General features: G+C 44.1%; 1 protein-coding gene across 5 annotated transcripts in view; it reads right to left on the minus strand.

Annotated features, from left to right (window-relative positions):
• Positions 1 to 19,617, minus strand: part of BACH2 (BTB domain and CNC homolog 2) — a 193,751-nt gene that overhangs the window by 137,614 nt on the left and 36,520 nt on the right. For all 5 annotated transcript variants that reach the window (XM_074862085.1, XM_074862081.1, XM_074862084.1 and 2 more), the window contains one exon: positions 12,923 to 13,008. The gene's annotated coding sequence lies outside the window, so the exon portion shown is untranslated. The remainder of the gene's footprint in view (positions 1 to 12,922; positions 13,009 to 19,617) is intronic.

Consider the following 19,617-nt stretch of genomic DNA (forward strand, 5'->3'; position numbering starts at 1 on the left):
TCATACTATTATAGTCATGTGCTGTCATGTTTACCATCGGAAAAATGAGGAATAAAGGATGGATCGCTATTGATATCCATCTTGTTTCTTCCCTTGGTCACCTTGCACACAACTGCACATACAAATTTTACACCGTTGGATTTTGTACACTGAAGTGCTTTGACCTGCAGATTTCTACCCCGTTCCTTGTCCAGCGCTGCAGCCACCTCACTCTCTCCTTTCTTCTGCAGCCCTTTGTTGCTGAATGTCAGGGTCATCAGTGGCATCGGCTGACATGATTAGTGTGGCTGACATTACACCACTGCTCTAAAGGAAGCAGGCAGAGGGCAAGGGGGAAAAAAAAATCCCTAAAACACCCAAAACAAAACCTGCAGCCATTTTAGGCAGAAGGAATCAGGCTCAAATAGACATTAGTAACCTCACTCTTTCCAATTAAAGAGAAGGTCCTTGCACCGCAATAGACATATGTGGCATTTCAATGCACTCCCATGCTTGTAAAATCAGTACAGTTCTGTCTGTCCAACACATATCCTGGAGGTGTGCTCCAGCTCTTGGAGATCAACGGCAGAGATTAGGGACGGGAAAAACAAAATGGTTAACACCCCCCCCCCCCCCCCCCCGCCCAAACCAGCATCAGACAGGAGATAAAGCCTGACCTGTGATTCAGCAGATTCAAATGCTCAGTTACAACAGCCTGTGCACTACTGAAAGACAGCAGCAGTCCATTACACGTATTGATTTGCAGCACTTTGTCAGCACTAATGATGTTACCTCATTAAAAGAGATAAATGCCCTACCGTTCTACCAAAAGCATCTGCTCCTTCCTCCTTCTCGCCTGTTCTCCAGCAGGGCCCTCAGCAGCAGCACAGCGAAATCAAATCAAAACCCAACACTAAACTTGCTTAGAGCCACTTGCTAAGGTTGCATTTTTGTTATTCTTTTATTTTGATTTTTTTTATATGGGGTTATTCTGTGTTTCCTACCAGGTATCTCTTCTCTTAACACCAAACATGCACATCAAAGGGAAACAAAGCCCTGTGAACCACCATGGCCCTCCTGCCAGCAAAGGACTTCTCAGAAAATAAACTAATGTCTATCTCAGATAATTCATTCACTGTTAGGTAAAATGATACAGGCTGCAACTTTGATAGCAACAGGTGAAGTGATAGGTAATGTGGCAATAATGACTTCTGTCTGTTAACAGTCAACGATGTGTTGCCACAGACAATGCACCAGTTTCGTTTCAAGAGATTCCTTGTTACATGCAAAGGTACCAGTTTACCATAATGAATGTTTTATGCATTATTCCTTTGTGTATAGGGTCTCCAAAGCACACACTATTAAAGTCTATTAAACTCTCTATTTAGCAGAATTACCAATGTGTCTTTGGGGAAATTATTACAATGAAGCCGTACAGTATTTAAATTCCAGTTGTTTAACAATCTTTTCCTAATCACCAATCCAGGTATCTACATTAAAGTGCAATCAGAATTCTTCCAGCACAGCTTAAACCTGTCTATGACCTGCTTATGGAAATTCAGTTAAAAAAAGGAGTATTTCAACTTGGCATGTTTTTCATAACTAGCCTCAGACAGCTACTGCTTTAAAATAATAAGGACTCCTTCCCGATTCTCTCCACCAAGCAGAGCACTCCAGTTAAACCTGGTTACTGAAACAATTAACTATTTGCAGCCATACAGTCTGTATCAACATATCAGTATGTGCTAGATACCAGCATATTTAAGGAAAACTTGGTCAACAAGGTCCCATTCTTTACAAATGGCTTTTCTATGAGAAAGGAGCTGTCCTTGCAGACCATGGATGCAAGGATGGAGCAGGCCAAAAGCTGCTCAAACTTGGTATACGCCCAGGTCCCTCCCCTGGTCCAGCTACTAAGCTCTGAGTTGCATGCAAAATAACAGAGCAGCTACTAACTGTTGTTTGTGTCCCTCAGGCCCTTTCCCGTTTTAAAACTGCACACTACAACTATAGCTAGCTACTCACTAAATGTGCTGGTTTTCATGGCAGTGAGTCTTAAACTTGGTTCCAAATTTGTAAATGTGTGCCTGTGCCTTCTGTGATAAGAACAGATATTTTTCCAATGGGAAGAGTCTCATGTTTCTCAGGGGAGAGGAAGTAAACTACATCATACTAGAAATCACAGGATTCAGCTTCCTGGGGTGGGATAGAAGAGACCTAGATCCCATCCTTTCAGATTTCCTCCATGACATTCAATAAATCACTGTGTTCCTGCCCCTATTTCTCATCAGTACAAAAGTGGTATTTCATCCTCTTTGAGATGCCCAGAAGCATTCAGGTTCTATCTATGGGGCAGTCAGGCTCTTCAGCAAAGACAACCAGGCAAGTACCTAGACAGATGTCTTGTCCTTGCCACTACATCACACTGACAGTTTTACAACTTCAACACCAGTTCAATTCTCAGTCACCTTCAATGATAAAAACAACACCAAGGTATCGAAAAAATGCTGACAAAAATCTTATAAAACCAGTGGGTACAGAAGCAGAATACAAGTAATGAAGAGCAGTTGCTCAACAGGACTTCACATCAAAAAAATATGCAGAATTTAGGCCATCATACAACTGCATGTTTTGATATGCCAGAATTCAAAATTTATGTCCAAGCACAGTTAAAAGGAAGACTAAAGTCACCACTGGAACCTGGTATGTATAGTAAAGGTTCCTCTGAAAAGTATGCATCAAATATTGTCCTTGAGAAAAACAGGGGCAGGGGGGGAAGTGACAGAGTGACTTGGTGGGTACCTGGCATTTAGCCAAGGTCAAACCACCACAGTCTTTAAGGCAAATTCAATGCCCTTTGGCAGGCCTACGCAATGAAGCTGTTTCCCTCATGACCAAAAGTCCTACAGAGAACAATCCTTGGAAAAACAAGCACAGCAAATGGGTGGGCCTATTTTAGCTATATACTAATTCCCTATAAATCAATGGACAAAATTGCTTCCATTCTCCAGTTACAAACCCTGTGCCAAATCACCTTCTCTGCTTTACAAATGCAACCTCACTGACTTTGCTCAAGTTACACATGCACCAGAGCAGATTTTGTCTTTGCATGCAATGGGAGGCCAAATCTCTCATAAATAAGAAAGGAAACAATCTGTTCATCTTAACTGAAGTGGGATGAGGAACATCCCTTTCACCTTTAAAATGAAGACATATGTCTAAGAGACAGAAGGGAAAACACCACTACTTTCACTTCTTCAGTTTGTCTCTCCATTAGGAAAGACTCTTGTATGCTTAGAAAGGACATGTTTTTCAGGCTTTTAAGGTTACTTTATCCAATTGCGGATTGGAGGTTACTTTATCCAATTGCAGATTGGAAGTCCAAGAATATCAGATATTGGCTTAGAAGAGTCTCCAGCATCTACTTCACTATCAACTGAAGAAGTACCTCTTCCATCCTGATTGACAGGGGTGATAGATCAAGGGTACAGCTCTACTGCAGCCTGAAGCCATCAGTCCCCTTTTCCTATCACTTGCTCCTTTGTCTCAACCCTAGTTTCACGAGCATGAGATGAGATGGTTCTGCTGAGTTGCACAAAATCCAACCGTAACTTTAGTTTAGCTAGTTGTTGGCTGGATTCACCCCATCAAGCAGCTCATGGTACAGCTTCATAAGCACCAACACCGGCACAAGAGGGAATGGGGTCCTGGCCAAGGACACTGTGGGGAGAGAAAGAGGATGAACAGCTGAAACTGGGACTGGCTTAGGCTGCCATGAAACCTTTAGTCCCTGATGCTACCAGAAAACATTGCAGAAACACAAGACACAGTGTACAGTGTGGCATTTAACACGGGCATTGCAATCCATGTGTCTAATGTTCCCATCTTCTTATGTCCTTGTGTTTTATCACACTAGATGACAGACCTCACAAAAACACCTGGCAATACAACGTCACTTTTTTTCCAGGGTATTGGGTGTAGACGTGGTGCGGCCTCCATTTGTTATTGCAGCACGTGGACAAGCAGCTACCTCAGTCAAGCTGTCGCTTTGTCTCTCCTGCCACCTACTGTACTGAAAATCAAAGTATATGTCACCAACTCGCGTGCGTCTTCAGTTCTATTTGGAAATACCAACCTTTAGTTCTTCTAGAAGTACCACTGTGTGCATGTGGGAACTCCCTGCTGTCACAACTCCTCCAGCGATGCTACCCAGCGGTTCCTGATGAAGGCTAAATGCACCACTTTGAGCTCTGTTTCACTCACTGATGTGTCAGGGTTATAATTAGCATTAAATACTTAAAGTTCTTCCGAGTTTAGGGCACGAACTCCTCTCTCCCTCTGCCCCATGGAGAATTAATCACAGCAGATTTATTTTAAATGGTGAAGAGGCCATGATGCCCCATAAACCTCCATCGCTTTATTTGCTGTTATTTCCAATGACAACACTCAAAAAGGGCAAAACCCAACAGAAAAATAACTTCCCATTGGGCGTGTGACTGTCAGCCCGTGGGCAGGGGTGAAACTCTTGCTGCACTTGAGCTGCGTAACCAAATGAGCGTCACCCAAGAACAGACCCGCCAGATGCAAGAGTCTGCTTCAGACCGTGGTTTACCCTTGTCCTTTTAACCTCTCGCTCTCAAAAAGCACAGCCGAGAGCGTTTGGCTGCGCCACGCATACCCTCAGCAGTGCAGTACTACCCATGTGAGATGTCCTCCCCACAAGCAGCATGCGGTCCTGCTGCCTCCAATGTCACCAGCTATAGAAGGGGCTTCACTGACGCTTGTGCCCAAGTGGCGCATCCAAGGAGAAGACAACTATTTTGTCATAACCATCTGGGTTCTGCCATCCATCCAGACACTGTTAATCACAGTGAATGGCATCAAGAAGTGCAGCAACAAGTCCGAGCTAGTTCAGCACAGTCCAAGCCCACCGCAGGGCCTATTCATGGTACTACATGGAAGCCAGTAAGCAATCAACCCAAAAACGAGTAGACAGATATCCCATGTTAATTATTTATGTCATCCTCCCAGAAGGCATGACAACTTTGTTTTTTAGTATTTCATTAGTAATTTTAAGAAGGTATTCAAATAGAAAAGAATGAGCTGAAGTTGGTAAAAAGAAATCTCATTATTTTCTAGTAAGAAGCTACCTCACGGGTGCTGGTTTATCTTCCCATATACGGCATTCCCTTTTACCTAATCAACAGCTTGGGGCTCTATGACAGCAAATATCTTTGATAAAAGGAGTATTCTGAGGAAGGAGAGACATTCAACATTTGCATGATCAAGTAAGCTATCGAATGCATTTATTTATGCTGTGACCATAGTTATCAAGAGGTATTAAACATGGAACTGAGCATCAGTTAAATGCATTTTAAATCTGATTTTTCACTGGTTGCAGTAAGGAAATTGTTGACTAGCAGGTCTCTTTAGGGTCTTTACAGGCTGCAATTAGAGAAGAGGATACAGAAGATAAATTGCCCTACTCCTGCCAAGGCAAGTCTTACTTTTGCAAGTAATAGTGGACCTTTCATCTTACCACTTAGAATCTGATCAATTGCAAAAAAACCATTAATATAATTCCACTCACAGATAAACATCTCTGAAAGATGAGGACGTCTCTTTTCCTTAAACAAACTGGAAGGCTATAACCAAAAATATTTGTATGGCGCACACAGTTTGGTATGGACACAGGAAAACTGCTGGCATGAGTAACCAGAGTGTCTAATCCCAGCTATTTAGCCACCAAAATGCCTCAAGAGCTGTGATACATCCACTTAAAGCCAAATACAGCCCACTAATATCTAACAAACATTAATGAATTTATCAAGGAGCAACAGTAAGTTCCAATTGATTGCACAAAAGCTGCAAACAGGTAAAAAAAGTTCTTTTTACAGCATGTCATCAGAGGCAGCTTTTACCAACACCAATTTAATTTATAACAGAACCAAGGCAAAAAACTAAAGGATCATGTTAGCAGTTAGTAATGCTACAGGAACTATCAATGAAAAGCTAATGGAGTGAACAGAGCCTTAAAACAACTTGATATTTTTTAACACAAAATTGAAAAACCTGCTTCTGCAAGGGCAGTGCCAGAGGGTGCTTGCACATTCCTGCTAGAAACTCTCAGACAACTCTCAAGGATCCCTAAGGATGCTCCAAGGGAAATAAAGAAGCCAATTTTTTACATGCTGTGCTGTCTGGATTGATGTCTCACTAAACCAACAGGCAAAGTTTAATTTCCAAAAGGACTTCTACCTCTGCTGCGCTTGACCAAATGGAAGGGAAAGAAATTTAAGCTTGTTTGGTCAACGGCTGATGGAGACTTTCTAGAAGAAATGGAAGTCAGCCGATGAGCAGGTGATAAGTTGCTCCCAGAGTTTCACTTGCTTTGAGAGGAGCGGAGCGGCTGGGAGATTTTCGGAGCAGATTCTCCAAACAAGCTGTTAAGAGAAGCCGCTATCCAGAAGGCTCGACAGGAGGAAAAAGGAAGAAGGGAAATCACAGTTAATGGGATTTGGCCACAACCAGAAAACAGCTAGGTTTCCGAATACGTTACAAACAGCCCTGTGCTTCACTGCTGCACCAGTTCATTGCTGGATGAGAAAAATTTACATAGATTTAATGCCTTAAAAAGCTCCATGGACATTTAGATTAATCTGTTTAGAACAAATCTCGCCTCTCCCCTGGGATGCCCTGTAGACACACACATGAAGAAGAGGAAATTGCCACCACTACACCGTAACTTCTGTGATTTTCTATAAGGGGGAAGCTGTCAGGCTAGTGATTTATTTATTTTGAAGTTATTTCATAAGTCCCATAAACAAACATGTACAATACAGGGAGGTCACCACCCCGCTCATCTTAGGCATCACTGCAGAGAATTATTAAAGTTTGCCCAAGTTTTCTGTGGGAGGGAATTGCTATCTGATCCTGTCAAGCAGGATAATTTGAGTTCAGAAGTAGAGGGTTATCTTGCTCCCAGAGAGTCTCTCCTTGGCACAACTTCAGATCTAGGAAGTTTATATAATTAGGGCACAGAATAAGATCTTTGGAAGAAAACTTGTCGCTCTCAAGCCTGGAGGAAAGCAAGCAAACCCCTGGTTATGAGTTGCACCGCTTTGGAAAGAGTAACCTCAGCAGGAGGCTGAGCAACCTCAGCAGAAGGTCCTCAGGAGGAAGGCACTAAGGACCTCCTGCTCACCCTCCAACCTAGGTGGAGAGAGTGTTGGTTGCTTAAGGAGACAATGAAAGAAAAATTACCATAGACAATGCCCTCTGCCTGTGCAAACTGAAGCCAAGCATGAGACATGACACAACATGTATGAACTCCAAGCTTATCCTTCCTCAGATCCCAAAGGAGGCAGCGCCACAGTATGTGCAAGGAGGGAAGATGCCAGCAGCAGAGAAACTGCTGGTCTAATTGTGAGATAAGAGGAAGACACAGTAGGAGCAAAAGAATGGAAACGATAGGAGAAGTGAGATAACAGAATTATGGGGCTGATACCATCTTACAGACAACTCACTTTTAGAAGGGGAGGAAGTTGAGTGGCCATGAAAGAGGGGGAAGGAAGAGTAAGGCTGATTTTCCTGATAGTCAGGTCATGAACAGTTCCCAAAACCTGTCTAGTTGGGCTAGTTGTCCGACATAAACATGCAAAAAGCAACATAAGTAGCATCTTTGGAGCAGAAAAATGAGATATTGGGGAGTGGGGCACTCTGCAGGGGAATTAAAAAAACTGCAAGTCTTCTAAAGTGTTATAAATACAGATGAAGCTATTGAGCTCTCAACTGATAACGAACATGAATAGTTAACAGAGGAGTTATGCAGAATTGTCCACTAAGACAAAAATCTTAAAAACTTTGGCTCCTCACAAACGCCTTTTCTTTTGGAAATCCCACAGCCACTGATGGGAGATTAGCTTTATAAAGTGAGAATTTAACTGGAATTGCAGCTCTGGGTAACTTCGGGAAATGTTGCTCACAGCAACAGAAAATGTAGGATAATTAGGTATTTTGGGGAAGAGGGGAAATAAAGTTACAGTAACTATGCAAACAGAATAAATAACAATGCTGTCCTTCTCTGGGACCTTTCCGAGGATCTCAGAGCAATCTACAGTCATTCCTCATTAAAAGGTGCCATGCTATGGCCGCAGCTTATTGCATGGTCTAGGTCCCAAGCCTGGCCATACTTGTCATCCTTATACTCATCCCCCTGACGATCCCCACCCTGGACATTAGCTGTAAGCTGAGGGGCAGGGACCTTGTTGCGGGTCTGTGCAGTGCAGGACCCCAGACGGGACTCAGGGTGCTGCCAAGTACTCCTTCAACATAATTAACGAGCCGGCCCGATCAAGAGACACAGAAGACAAAGGTTTCCACCAAGTGGGAAAAGCGTGAGAAGTTAAGGCTCTCCCCATGCCGAATGTGCTCAGAGGCACAGCCCGGCAGGGCAGGCGGGCTGGGAAAGCCAGCCGTCTTTCAGACAAAAGTGTAAAAAAGAAGCGGGAGGAGAAAAAAGGGAAGACAAGGTCAAGCAGAGGGAGGCAGGCTCCAGACAAACCCTCCCCTCCCCAGAGGAAAGCACCTCAGCAGACACCACTATGGAGTCTGCAAAAGATGCTGCTCAGTGGGTGAAAGGGTCAAATTAAAATACAAAGCCACGTTTGCACGCTCCCACGAGTTCCTTAACTGCAGCTGAGAATTTAATGATATGCTTTGCATTGGACTTGTTTGATTGCATATGTTTTCCACCAATTTCCAGTTCCAGTTTCTGCTCCTACTCTGATTTTTAATCATCATCGGGACAAAACACTAACATTCAGATATTGCCTTGCTAAAAGATCTGGAGTAACTGGAAGTTATATTAACAATATTTAAATACAGTCCATGTCTATTTAAAGGTTTGAACGCATCTTGTTAGAACACTGCATAAATTAACCCAACCTAATTCTCCAGGATGCATCAAGATCTAAAAAGCCCCAAGTTTGATGTTCTCTCTTACCACCCACTTAAAAAACCCAAAACCAACATGCTGGGGTTAGCTTAGGTCACAAATGGTAACAAAATCAACACTCAACTGAATAAATGCAATTTACTCCCTGATGTAATGAAGATCATGCCATAACCAGTTCAAAACCAAAACAAGAAGAGGCTCTCTTGCACTCCCTCCATGCACAACTCCCCACCATTTTCGCTCTTAACGATGCCCCAGCGCAGCCTGCCCGCTGGGATCCTGTATAGCTCCCTCCATCCCTCCCCACCGCCTGAAACCATCCCTGGACAGAGCGAAGCGCGCGCGCTGCTGCCACTGGGCTCCCCATCCCCAACGCCCCACTCGCACTGGCGGCCAGACAAAGCAAACTCCGGTTGCATCACGGAGCAAACTCATTTTCCAGCAACCTCCCAGCCCAGAGTTTACCGCTACTGTAATCCGGTGCTGTCAACAACGCCGCCTTTGTTGCGCGCCTGTGCGCGCGCCTTGCTTGTCGGTTGGTTTGCTGGCTTTTATTATTATTATTATTTATTTTATGGAGAATTTTTGTTTTAAACTAGTAATCTGTTTTTGAGTGATTTCTCCTCCGCGCTGGCTCCACCCTGTACTGTAAACGAGACATTACCTTATACAAGAATGAATCTGCTGCATTCCTCTGTCTAGCTGCCTCGCAGCACATTTCCTACGCTCGCAGCAGCCCCGGCAGCGCACACTCTCCCACCCCTTCCCCCCCCCACCTTTTTTCTTTTTTCTTTCCTTTTTTTTTTTTTTTTTTTTTTTTTCCTTTTCACTGCCTCGCTGTGTTTTTGTGTAAATGATCTCACATGACTCAACAAATCCATCTGCCTGGAGCAGGCCAAGTTTGGAGCCTTCCCAGGAGGGAGGAGAAGAATTGCTTTGTGGAAAGGACCTGGAGCTTTGCCCTTTCTCTGGCTCAAATTACCCGCCTGTCAGGCCTGACGGATTTGGCTAAAAATAAAAGGAAGCGGGCCGTGAAAAGGAGATGAATGAGCTCAGCAGTTCCTTAGATAACATGGGCCTGGTGTCGCCCAAAGATCCCAGAGCAGGAACTTCAGATGCCGGGCATGTAAGTGCAGTGCTGCAGCATCGGTGAACTTGGCTGCTCGGGGACCAAAAAAAAAAAGGCACAAAAAAGGGCAAAACCAACCATATGCTGTTGGAAATAAATGGATTAAAGACGTGCAGAAGGGGAAAACTGCCTGCTGTAGGTTTTGAGCTTGTAAAAGGGGAGATTTACGGTGTTTCCAGTGAGGAAAGGGGGCGTGGGGGGGTGTGGTGGGGGGACACACGTGATGTCAGCCTCCTGCCCTGCCTGGGGAGCCTCAGCATCCTCCCTGCAAATGCTTGCCCAGCGCCCGCAGCGGGTATTAAGCACTTAGTTTGGCAATGTAATGACACACTGCAACAATCTGTAATGCGAGGCAGTCAGCAAAGCCCTGGCTCGCAAAGCTCCTTCTCCTAACCATTAACCATATGTTTGGCTCCGCCGCCGCCCGAGCGAGCGGGTGTTCCAGCGCACCATCTGGTTTCTATCCACACAAGCAACTGCAAAGCACAGAGTATTTCCCTCTGGAGCTGTGTCTTCCTCCCTGGCTCCCCCTCCCTGCCCGGCCCCCCACTCCTCCACTCCCTGTCTTCCTCCTTCGCCCCCTTTCAGCGGCAGCCTTGCCTCCACGCTGTGATGCTCAACGCACTGGGGACCACAGCCGCCCCACGGAGGGTGTGGCAGCAGAGCAGGGATGCTGTGTTGTGCCGCCCCCGTGAGCTCACACCCCTGCGTGCACACCCACACACACACGCACAGAGGGGTCACATTCCTCATCACCGATGCCTGGGGTACCATGTTAAAAACTAGGCCTGTTCTTGACTGGTCCAGGAGCCGCCGCAGTGCCCATCACATCTCGCTCATGCACACGCATGCACAGAGAGCGTTCAATTGGGATTACATCAACTCCATACGGATACTGCAGAAGGACTTCGAGAATGAGCCTAACAACAGGAGGACAATTAGTAGTGTTATCTCCTGCCCCCAAACTGGGCTTTCTAGGCCATGGGGTGTCAGTCCCACCTCACATCAAATTAAGAAGATTCTGGGGGGAAAAAAAGGAAAAAAAAGCAGAAAAGGAGAAAAAGAAAGAGGAATGGAAGTGAGCTGAAGAAAAAGGAATGAAAATATTTACTTTTCCTGCGATCACTAAACAAGCTCTTTCTGAAACTATAAAAAAAGCTTTCAAGTGTTATATTTTAGAAGACCTTGTACCATATGTTTGCTTTATGATTTTATGAATTCTAACTACTATTTATGTTTTTAAAGCACTTCCATCCTTCTGTTTATTTCTGAAGTCACCTATGGGAGATCAGCAATAATTTTCCTCTCAGGTTGGCCAATTTAAGATTAATCATGACCTAATGCAAGTATTCAGGGATGCAAGCAATAGGATATCCAGCAAATCCCACACTTGCCCCTTTAAAATAAGTTTATACTCTGCAATGAGTCACACATACAGTGTTTATCCAAGTTACCAGTGCTACAAGAAAAAAAAGCCCATTACATTTGCAAATACATACAAATCACAGCTGTAAGCACCCAACTGCTTACACCAGGACTCGTTTCTATGACTGGATATTGATTTTTTAATAATGTGTCATTATACCAATGTTGATACAGCAACTATCTTCCCAGAGTATGCAATTTAATACTAAAAAGAAGCTGGCTCTAGGAAATATCAAATCCACACCCATTCACATGCTATTTAAACATCCTTCTTGGTCATGACTATAGCAATGCAAAGCCACAACTGCATTTTTCCCACCTAGCACCTAACAAAGAAAATGCAAAGGACTCGCCAGCTCAGTCTAAGGCAACTAGCTCTGTCGATCTGCTTCTCGATGAAATACTGCGAAACCTCTCCAATCGGTACTGGAAACCAAGAGGCTACGTTGAAAAAAATGCATGCTTTTCGAATCTCCTCATACATGTGAGAAATCAGTGCATGAAAAAGCACGGTGTAGGCCTTTATCCTGGAATCAAATACATGTGGGGAAAACCCATATGCTTGTGAAAAGCCTGATGACTTCACTGGGATTGCCTAAGAAGTTTGAGGGTAGGATCTGGCCCTAATTACGAATGTGGAGTGCAATTAGCACTGTAAACTCCCCCCCTTCATCTTCTACTCCCCCTCAGTGAGGGAAATACTTACAATTATTAAAAACATAAGAGATACATTTTAACTAGCAACTTACATTTGCTACGAAATAGGATCTAAATATGTTCAAGTCCATTATTTCAAGATAAGATAGTTGCAAACATATTAGTAGCATACTTAAACATCACACATTAGGTCTCCTACAACCATGCAACAAGAAATTGTCTTCATTCACACACAGAAAACAACTGGCAGTAGTCCTCTAAAGCAGTAAAGGTCTAGGTCTGGGTCTTTTAGCAGATAATGATCTGCTCTGATCCAGAAATCTTTTAAAAGGGGTAATTCAAGGGAAATATTCATAGATTCAGAGTTGTGCAGTCTGAAGGGACAGCTAATCATTTGACCTTCTTCCACAGAACAGGCATGGAGCTTCCCCGCCTACATTGACGCAGCTGTATGAGGCTGAATTAGAGTATCTCTTAGGGTAAAAAAAAAAAACACTAAAAAAACCAAAAAAAAAAAGAACAGCCTCAGATTCAAGAGCCTGACATAAGGAAGAAAGCTACTGCAGCCCCAGCAACACTGTCCTACTCAGCAATCACCCGTGCTGCAGGAACACTCATATCCTCTTGCCTGGTCTGAATTAATTTAACAGCCAGTCACTGGGTCTTGTTATACCTTGTCACCTTCTGCTACTCCTCAATCCCTGACAAAGGGCCACTGTCAGCCTGAAACCTAGACAGTTTTTAATGCATAATAACAAGCGGTGTCACATTATTACCTGAATCCACCGAGTCCTCTGCCAACAATGATGTTTACGCAATCACATTTTTCTGTTTTTAAAAACTTCTCTCTTGCCTCATTGCTCTGTGTGAAAAACAATACAAAAGAGAAAATGTATTAACTGCACACAATTACCTATTATTTGCATTACAGCAGTCGGTTTTCCCAGCAGATTTTTAGGTCTTTTGTTTTTTGCCATGTGTCATAAAGATATATCAAGCAAGAAAAAGTCCTTTCCCCAAAATTGCTCATTGACCAAATAGAAGCAACAGAGAACAATATGGAGGGGTGGCCGAGGTACCACAGCCCATCACTTGTAGAGCTGCGCAGGAGAATGCGGCTCTCCTGCGCCCAAATCCTCTGCCCTCTCCCTGGGGCATCCTGCCTGGCAGCACCGGGACCAACGCCAAGCAGACACTCAGTGTCACCAAAAGCAGAAATACGGGGGAAGAGAGAGTTGCTCAAGTTTCTTTCAGTTTCAACAGTAAATACACACCATTAATAACTGCAGCAGCAATGTAAAAATAATACTTGCAAAATTACATCAACAGTAAATTACTTAATTGCAGTTTCCCTGAACTTCGCACCTACAATATTATTTAAGTAGAGACTCCACTCAAAATTCTCAAAAGGGTCTTTTAGTGTCTCTGTTTACTCCCTCACTTCACATATTAGTAGCTTTAAGCTTCAGAGTCAAATTGTCCTGCCAATACACCAATGAACCAAAACATACACTTCATATAAGAAATTCCCACACTTAAATAAGGAAGAAAAAAGCCCATATGGTAGAAACCCAACTGAAGATACAACCTCGAAAAACCCCACCAGCCTCTCTGAATGTCCAGAAGACACATCATAAGAAAAAATGCAACTGGATTTTCAGTACTGGAAATGCCATTAATGCCAGTATTTCATTGTTTTCTCCAAAAGCAAACAAAACAAACCCCTTCACTTAAGGAGATGCAACTCAACCATCTGGACGTCATCCCTTGCCTATCTCCACAAGGGCATACGAATTTAACACAGCCACGCAGCACAGAGAAGGAGATATAGCTGCAATACCCCTCCTGCGATTTCAGGCTCAGGCATTTGGCATACTCTGTCCATCGTTGACATGGATGTCTGCCAGAAAGTGTTGTTGCAAGGTTTCAGTCACAGTGGTCTGACTGAGCCATTCCTGAAAAAGTAGCTGGAAAGACTCGATAAATTCTGGCAACCTTTGGAACAGAGATTTTAAACCTGGGACTAGCCAGGTGCCACACAAAGCAAAGAGCACAGTCTAGTCCAGGGCTGAGGAGACAGGTGGCCTTTGCTGCTGGCATCTGCTCCTGACCAGGCAGGGCCACCTCCCAAGCAAGGACAAGGATCAAACCTCTGCCCTGCCACAGCCCCAGCACCCTGGAGCCATCTACGCTCAACACAGAGCAGCCAAGAGCTGGGCCAGGGGACAGCAGGGAAAAATACATCAAATAAAGAAGTTTCACTTAATGGGGATGGAGAATTGGAGGTAGGGTGGGGAGAGAGCAACAACCCGATTAGGCACAGAAGGCTGCATGGCAGCTGTGCAGCTGCAGCAGTGCCAGTGAGCGGTGTTCAAGCCTCTACAACACCGGTGGACACTGCTTGCCATTTGTTTGCTTCCTGCCTTTTTTCTCGGGTGTACCAAAGCTATGTTACAAGAGAGAACATCAATGAGTCAAAGCACTGAAAACAGAGGGAGATGTGGTGGGTGAGTGCTGCCCGCAGCGGCTCACTTCATCCTCTCCTGCCGTGTTCAGCACATGCAACGTACCCGAGCTGTGCATCGGGGCTATGGGATAAGATCACAGGACAACTCTGACAGTTGTTGGCAGAGATGACAGCAGCCAGCCCGCCACTCCCTGCCACCCCTCTCAGCACTCAGGCAGATGAGCCATGCCTTGGAGAGCTGCCATGCAGCTCTGATGCAGCACCACTCCAGTCATTTAAACCCAGCATTTCCCAAGTGGCCATTAATGGTAAGTTCCTAACCAACCTGAAACCCTGTCTTCTCTCAAGCAAAACTAATGAACACTCGCAGCAAAAGGGAACCATATTTCCAGCACATGAAATACTATGTAGTACAGAGACATCTCAGTGGCAAGGCTGTAAGATCCTTTGTGCTCTTTTTTTAACTCTATTCCTGTAAAGAAGTAGCAATGCTTCCCAAATCATTTGTCAAACCCTCAAGTCTGACACTGATAAACAGAGTAAGTTCATGAGGAAATGATAAACTTCTTCAGTAGGATTTGAGTAGTGTGCCATAAAAAAAAGCCGAGGGCCAAACACAGAACAGCAGGGAAAAACCAAGATGCTGAACAGGGTGTTTGCCCAGGGCTTGTAGCTACAGCTGTACGCTTGGCACTAGGCAGGGGACTTGCAGAAAGACACGAGTGCAATCACATAATCAAAAACTGTCCATGCATTCAGAAGACTTAAAATTAGGTCTGCACAAATCCTTTTTATATCTCACTGAGTTGCACTCTGACCTTAGTTATAATATTGTAATGTATTTGTTGCCTTAGACATTCATAGTATATAACAGAGCACAGGTCTACAGTCAATCAAATGCACAACGCAGAAAGACAGACCTTAACGGTAAATAATTCAGGGATTGAATTCTTTAAGGTAAATAATTTAGGGCTCTAATGAACTCGCTGACTGTAAATAGGGAGTTCCACTGCTAGGAACCCTCCAAACTGCCCTACATCCAATCCTCGGGAGTGCAGAGCAGAAAACTGTCAGCAAAAAGATGCCTCAAATATTCCTGGCTATAGCAGCAAGGACCCTGTCTAACACAAAAGGAGTCTCGGATAGGAAAAGGCAACTTCAGAGACTGGTTCCAGTGCTCTGTACTGTGCCTGTGAACTCCTGAAAAGGAAGTGCAATTTCAGAAACATCACTTGGGCAAGCAGTGAGGTGGTCTGTAAAGCAAGGCAGTTGACCCATGCTGTGGCCCATGGAAGCATCAGAAAAACCCTTCAAGGATAGCCAACACAGCAGTTTGGTCCAGAGGTGCTAAAAACACATATGACTATGGGTGAGGGTGAGGCAGCAAGCGCTTTGTTAAATAAGACAGCTCATAGATGAAAAGAAACCAGACAAACCCCTGACTCCTCACTTCACAATCTCTCTTTCCTATCCTCTTACAAAACTGGATATGGTCAAGTGCTTTTATTAACACCTGTGGATCCCTGCGCATCCATCAAAAAGCATCTCAGTCAGACAAAATCCATCAACAAACCACAGTATCAATCCTCATCAATTCTTAAATTACCAGCAAGTCTCAGCCTTCCCAGCCTGCAACCTCTAGTTCCAAGGAGTTATTCACAAGCAGCAACTATTCCTGACCAAGCAAGGAAACTGTATTAAAATAGAGATACAATGAATTGTCAGTTATACATTGTTGCTGATAAAAAAACTCTGAGGATTTTTATACTGTCTCACACATACATAAAGTAGTAAAAACACCCTGGAGTTGCCTCACACCCTCTTACGAGACCTACATGAAACCAGACCGAGGAAGAAAACCCCGCCTTTCACCACCAGACACGGGCAAGTCAGCAGCAATAGCCAAGGTGCTGCAAGGCTGCTGACGAGCCTGGAAACACCGTATGGGAACACGCCCGCGGAGCAGCCGTTGAAAACACAACCACTGTTCTCTCTCCGTGCCCAGCGGAGATGAGATCTCATCGTCAACAGAGATCTGGGTCACCACCAGGAAGCTGGAGTTATCCCAGCACCATCTTCTAGGTAATGCTCCCGAAAGGAGAAACAAATCTGCGACAAGGTTGCATCCGACAAGATCCTGGGTGTAAAACAAAAACCACCAGCGGTGGTTTCTTTGAGCCTTGGTGATAACATTCGACTGAAAAAAAAAAAATCTGCATCGCATGATGTCTTGTATGCAAACTACTTTGCAGACAGTTTTAAATGCAAGGTTCAGATTGCAGTGTCAAGAGCTGGCAAACACATCTCGATTGCTGAAGTCCGCCTCCTAAATGCCAGGCTAAAAAGTACTTATTTGCCTATCCTGTACTTCAAAAATGAAAACCCCAACGTGGGGAAGGAGAAAGCAAGAAAGACAATGAAGTATCAATTCTAAACCTACAATGTTTGTGAAAAATAAATGCGCTGAGTCTCCAGGCAATCAAGTGGCTGATACCTATCCAGGCACAGGACTGAAAACCAAACCAGCTTTCCAATCTCTGCTAACCAAAGCTTTTGCAATCCTCCTGTATGCCATTTCCTTGTTTATGTCTCATGGTACTGGAGTTCAACCTAAAACGTGAAATGCGGTATTATTTACAGAACAAGAGAGCACGTCGTTTGGAAGAATTCGTAGCTGCACACATCCCAATCCTGTTCCTCAGTCCAACACCCACTCCTGAAATCCTGTACCAACCAGATTAGCCAATGTGCACATGCTTGAGCTCTTGCGGAAACAATAGTCTCTTTCAGTCCATACAATCTTCTGAAGAACCAGGCGAAAACGTCATGGGAAAAGTTAGGAAATATCTGCAGAAAACAGTCCGCAAGATGAAAGGCAGAATGAGCCTTTTAACTTGTACAAAGTACATAACATGGAAGAGAAATGCATAGCTTTGTTACCTAGCCCCTCTTACAAAGGGCGTGGTTTTTTTTTCCCCAGGATGGAAAAGGGCGTTAAAACAACTTTAGAAAATAAAACACTTTGGTGGTGGAACAGCTCCCTTACAAACAGAGGGCTTCAGGCAAAACCCAGCTCGGGGAGCTGCACAGCAGATCTGGGAGCCGATACCCGCTCCCTGTACAGGCAGGGATCTCCCGCTGATGGCAGGGATCTTGGCAGGCAGGATGGGTCCTCCTGCCCCCAGAGCACAGCGCTCCTCCCTTCGCTCCCCTCCCAAACAACGGCTCTGCTGCCGTGGAGGGCACAGCACTATTTTTTAATTAATCCAGCACAAGACTGGAGCTGCCTCAGGGTTGAGCTAAACATTTTCTGTATTTAACCACCACGGCAGAAGTAACTATAGAGAAAAACACTCTGCCATAACGCTAGGGAATTGAGGACAGAAAAGAAGCTGCAACAGAGCCACCCCTGACCTCTTGAAAGTTTGCCTCCAGAGGACTCAAGAATAAGAAACCGAATTTTTAATCAGCAGGGAAATGGGGCAGGGAGACTTGTTCTTGGTAGCATTATGGTCAGGAATATCACATAAAAGGCATTATGGGGTTGTACCATCCACCTTCTGTTCCAAACTATAGGTCTCAAAAAAATCTTATCAGAAAAAAATTCCCCCCCACTATCAGGACAGCACTAAGCACTCAGAGACATTTAAAACTAATACAGTTCTACAATTCCTTGTTTCTCCTCTTGCAAGGGGCTATATAACTCCTGCAGAAAACACTCCTGTATCAAAGCAGATTTTCTCTGCATGAACTCATGTTGCCTATTATTTTTTAATTGTCTGGTATTGCACCTTTCTACAGGATTGCTTATGTTAAGGGAAATACTGACATTAGCTCTGCAAAAAACACTGACTCCTGTTCTGCGCAAACGCCACGAAGGTTAATAGCAGCAATAGTGGCTTGAACTCTGCCTTTGCCTTGCGCTGAGCAGACCATGTAACCGCTGGCATCTTACCTCTCAGGCACTCTTCCCCTCAACTCACGCTCACTCTCTGCAGGATTTTACTAAGCAGTTCATCTAAACCCGATGGTAAGTATTTTTCAAACTGCAGGAGCGAGTCAAAGTATAATTTGATGTGTCTGGCTGCACAGACACCATATGAGAATGTGAGAGCTGATCACAGAAGAATACAAGTTGCTTTTTCATTTCACAGCTCCGAGAGTCAAAAGGGGTGTGTAGGACCCTGATATATACCAGATGTTTTAAAGTAAGGTGGAAAAACTGGTGTGGACATATTTGTCCATCGTGAAAGTTTCCCAACAGCTACCAACTGGCTGTTCTGCAGTGAGCAGGCTTGCTCTGCCTGTGGAAGATTACAAGCCTAATGGAACGAGAGTATTCACAGCTTTCATGCACATGTATAATCCTGCTCTCAATCTTGCTCACTTTTCCTGAAAATAAATTTAACAAGTCCATCAGTATGATATGAGAAAGTCTCAAAACAGAACTCATTTTGTTACATATATTCTTGTACCTATTTAAGAAAGACGGTGTATTTTAAAGAAAAAAGTTTGGACTGGTGAAACTACGGATGTGCTCCAAATTCCACATTCAACACCAGAAACGAAAAGTGCAAAATTTTTTCACTTGTTTGTAGCAAGTCTTGAGTCAGTTTCCTTCAGAAATTTTTGTTTAGAATTTGTGTTTGGATTTTAAAAATAAATAAATCTTTCACCTCAGATCCAAGGGGCCTCAGCCACTACCCTTCCTGCACTAGGTACTCTGCAAATGCATACAGAGACTTCACATCTCTGTCCTGAAAAGTCAAGTTTCATCTTGTAGTTACAAGACTGGAGGTTGTTTGCTTTTCTTTTTCAAAAAAAGGGAGACTTCATCGTGAAAACAAAAAGAGAAGAAGAAAAAAAAAAAGCAGCCCTGCAGAAAGGCACTATTTCTGAGGAACAGGAATAACATGCATCTATCATTTGCATTGACCCCTTGGGTGAAGCTCATTGCAGAGGTCAAAAGTATTTCCATGGACTTGGGATGAAGTCTGGAGAATT

This window comes from Strix uralensis, chromosome 3 (genome assembly GCF_047716275.1).
Source record: "Strix uralensis isolate ZFMK-TIS-50842 chromosome 3, bStrUra1, whole genome shotgun sequence".
Classification (NCBI taxonomy): domain Eukaryota; kingdom Metazoa; phylum Chordata; class Aves; order Strigiformes; family Strigidae; genus Strix; species Strix uralensis.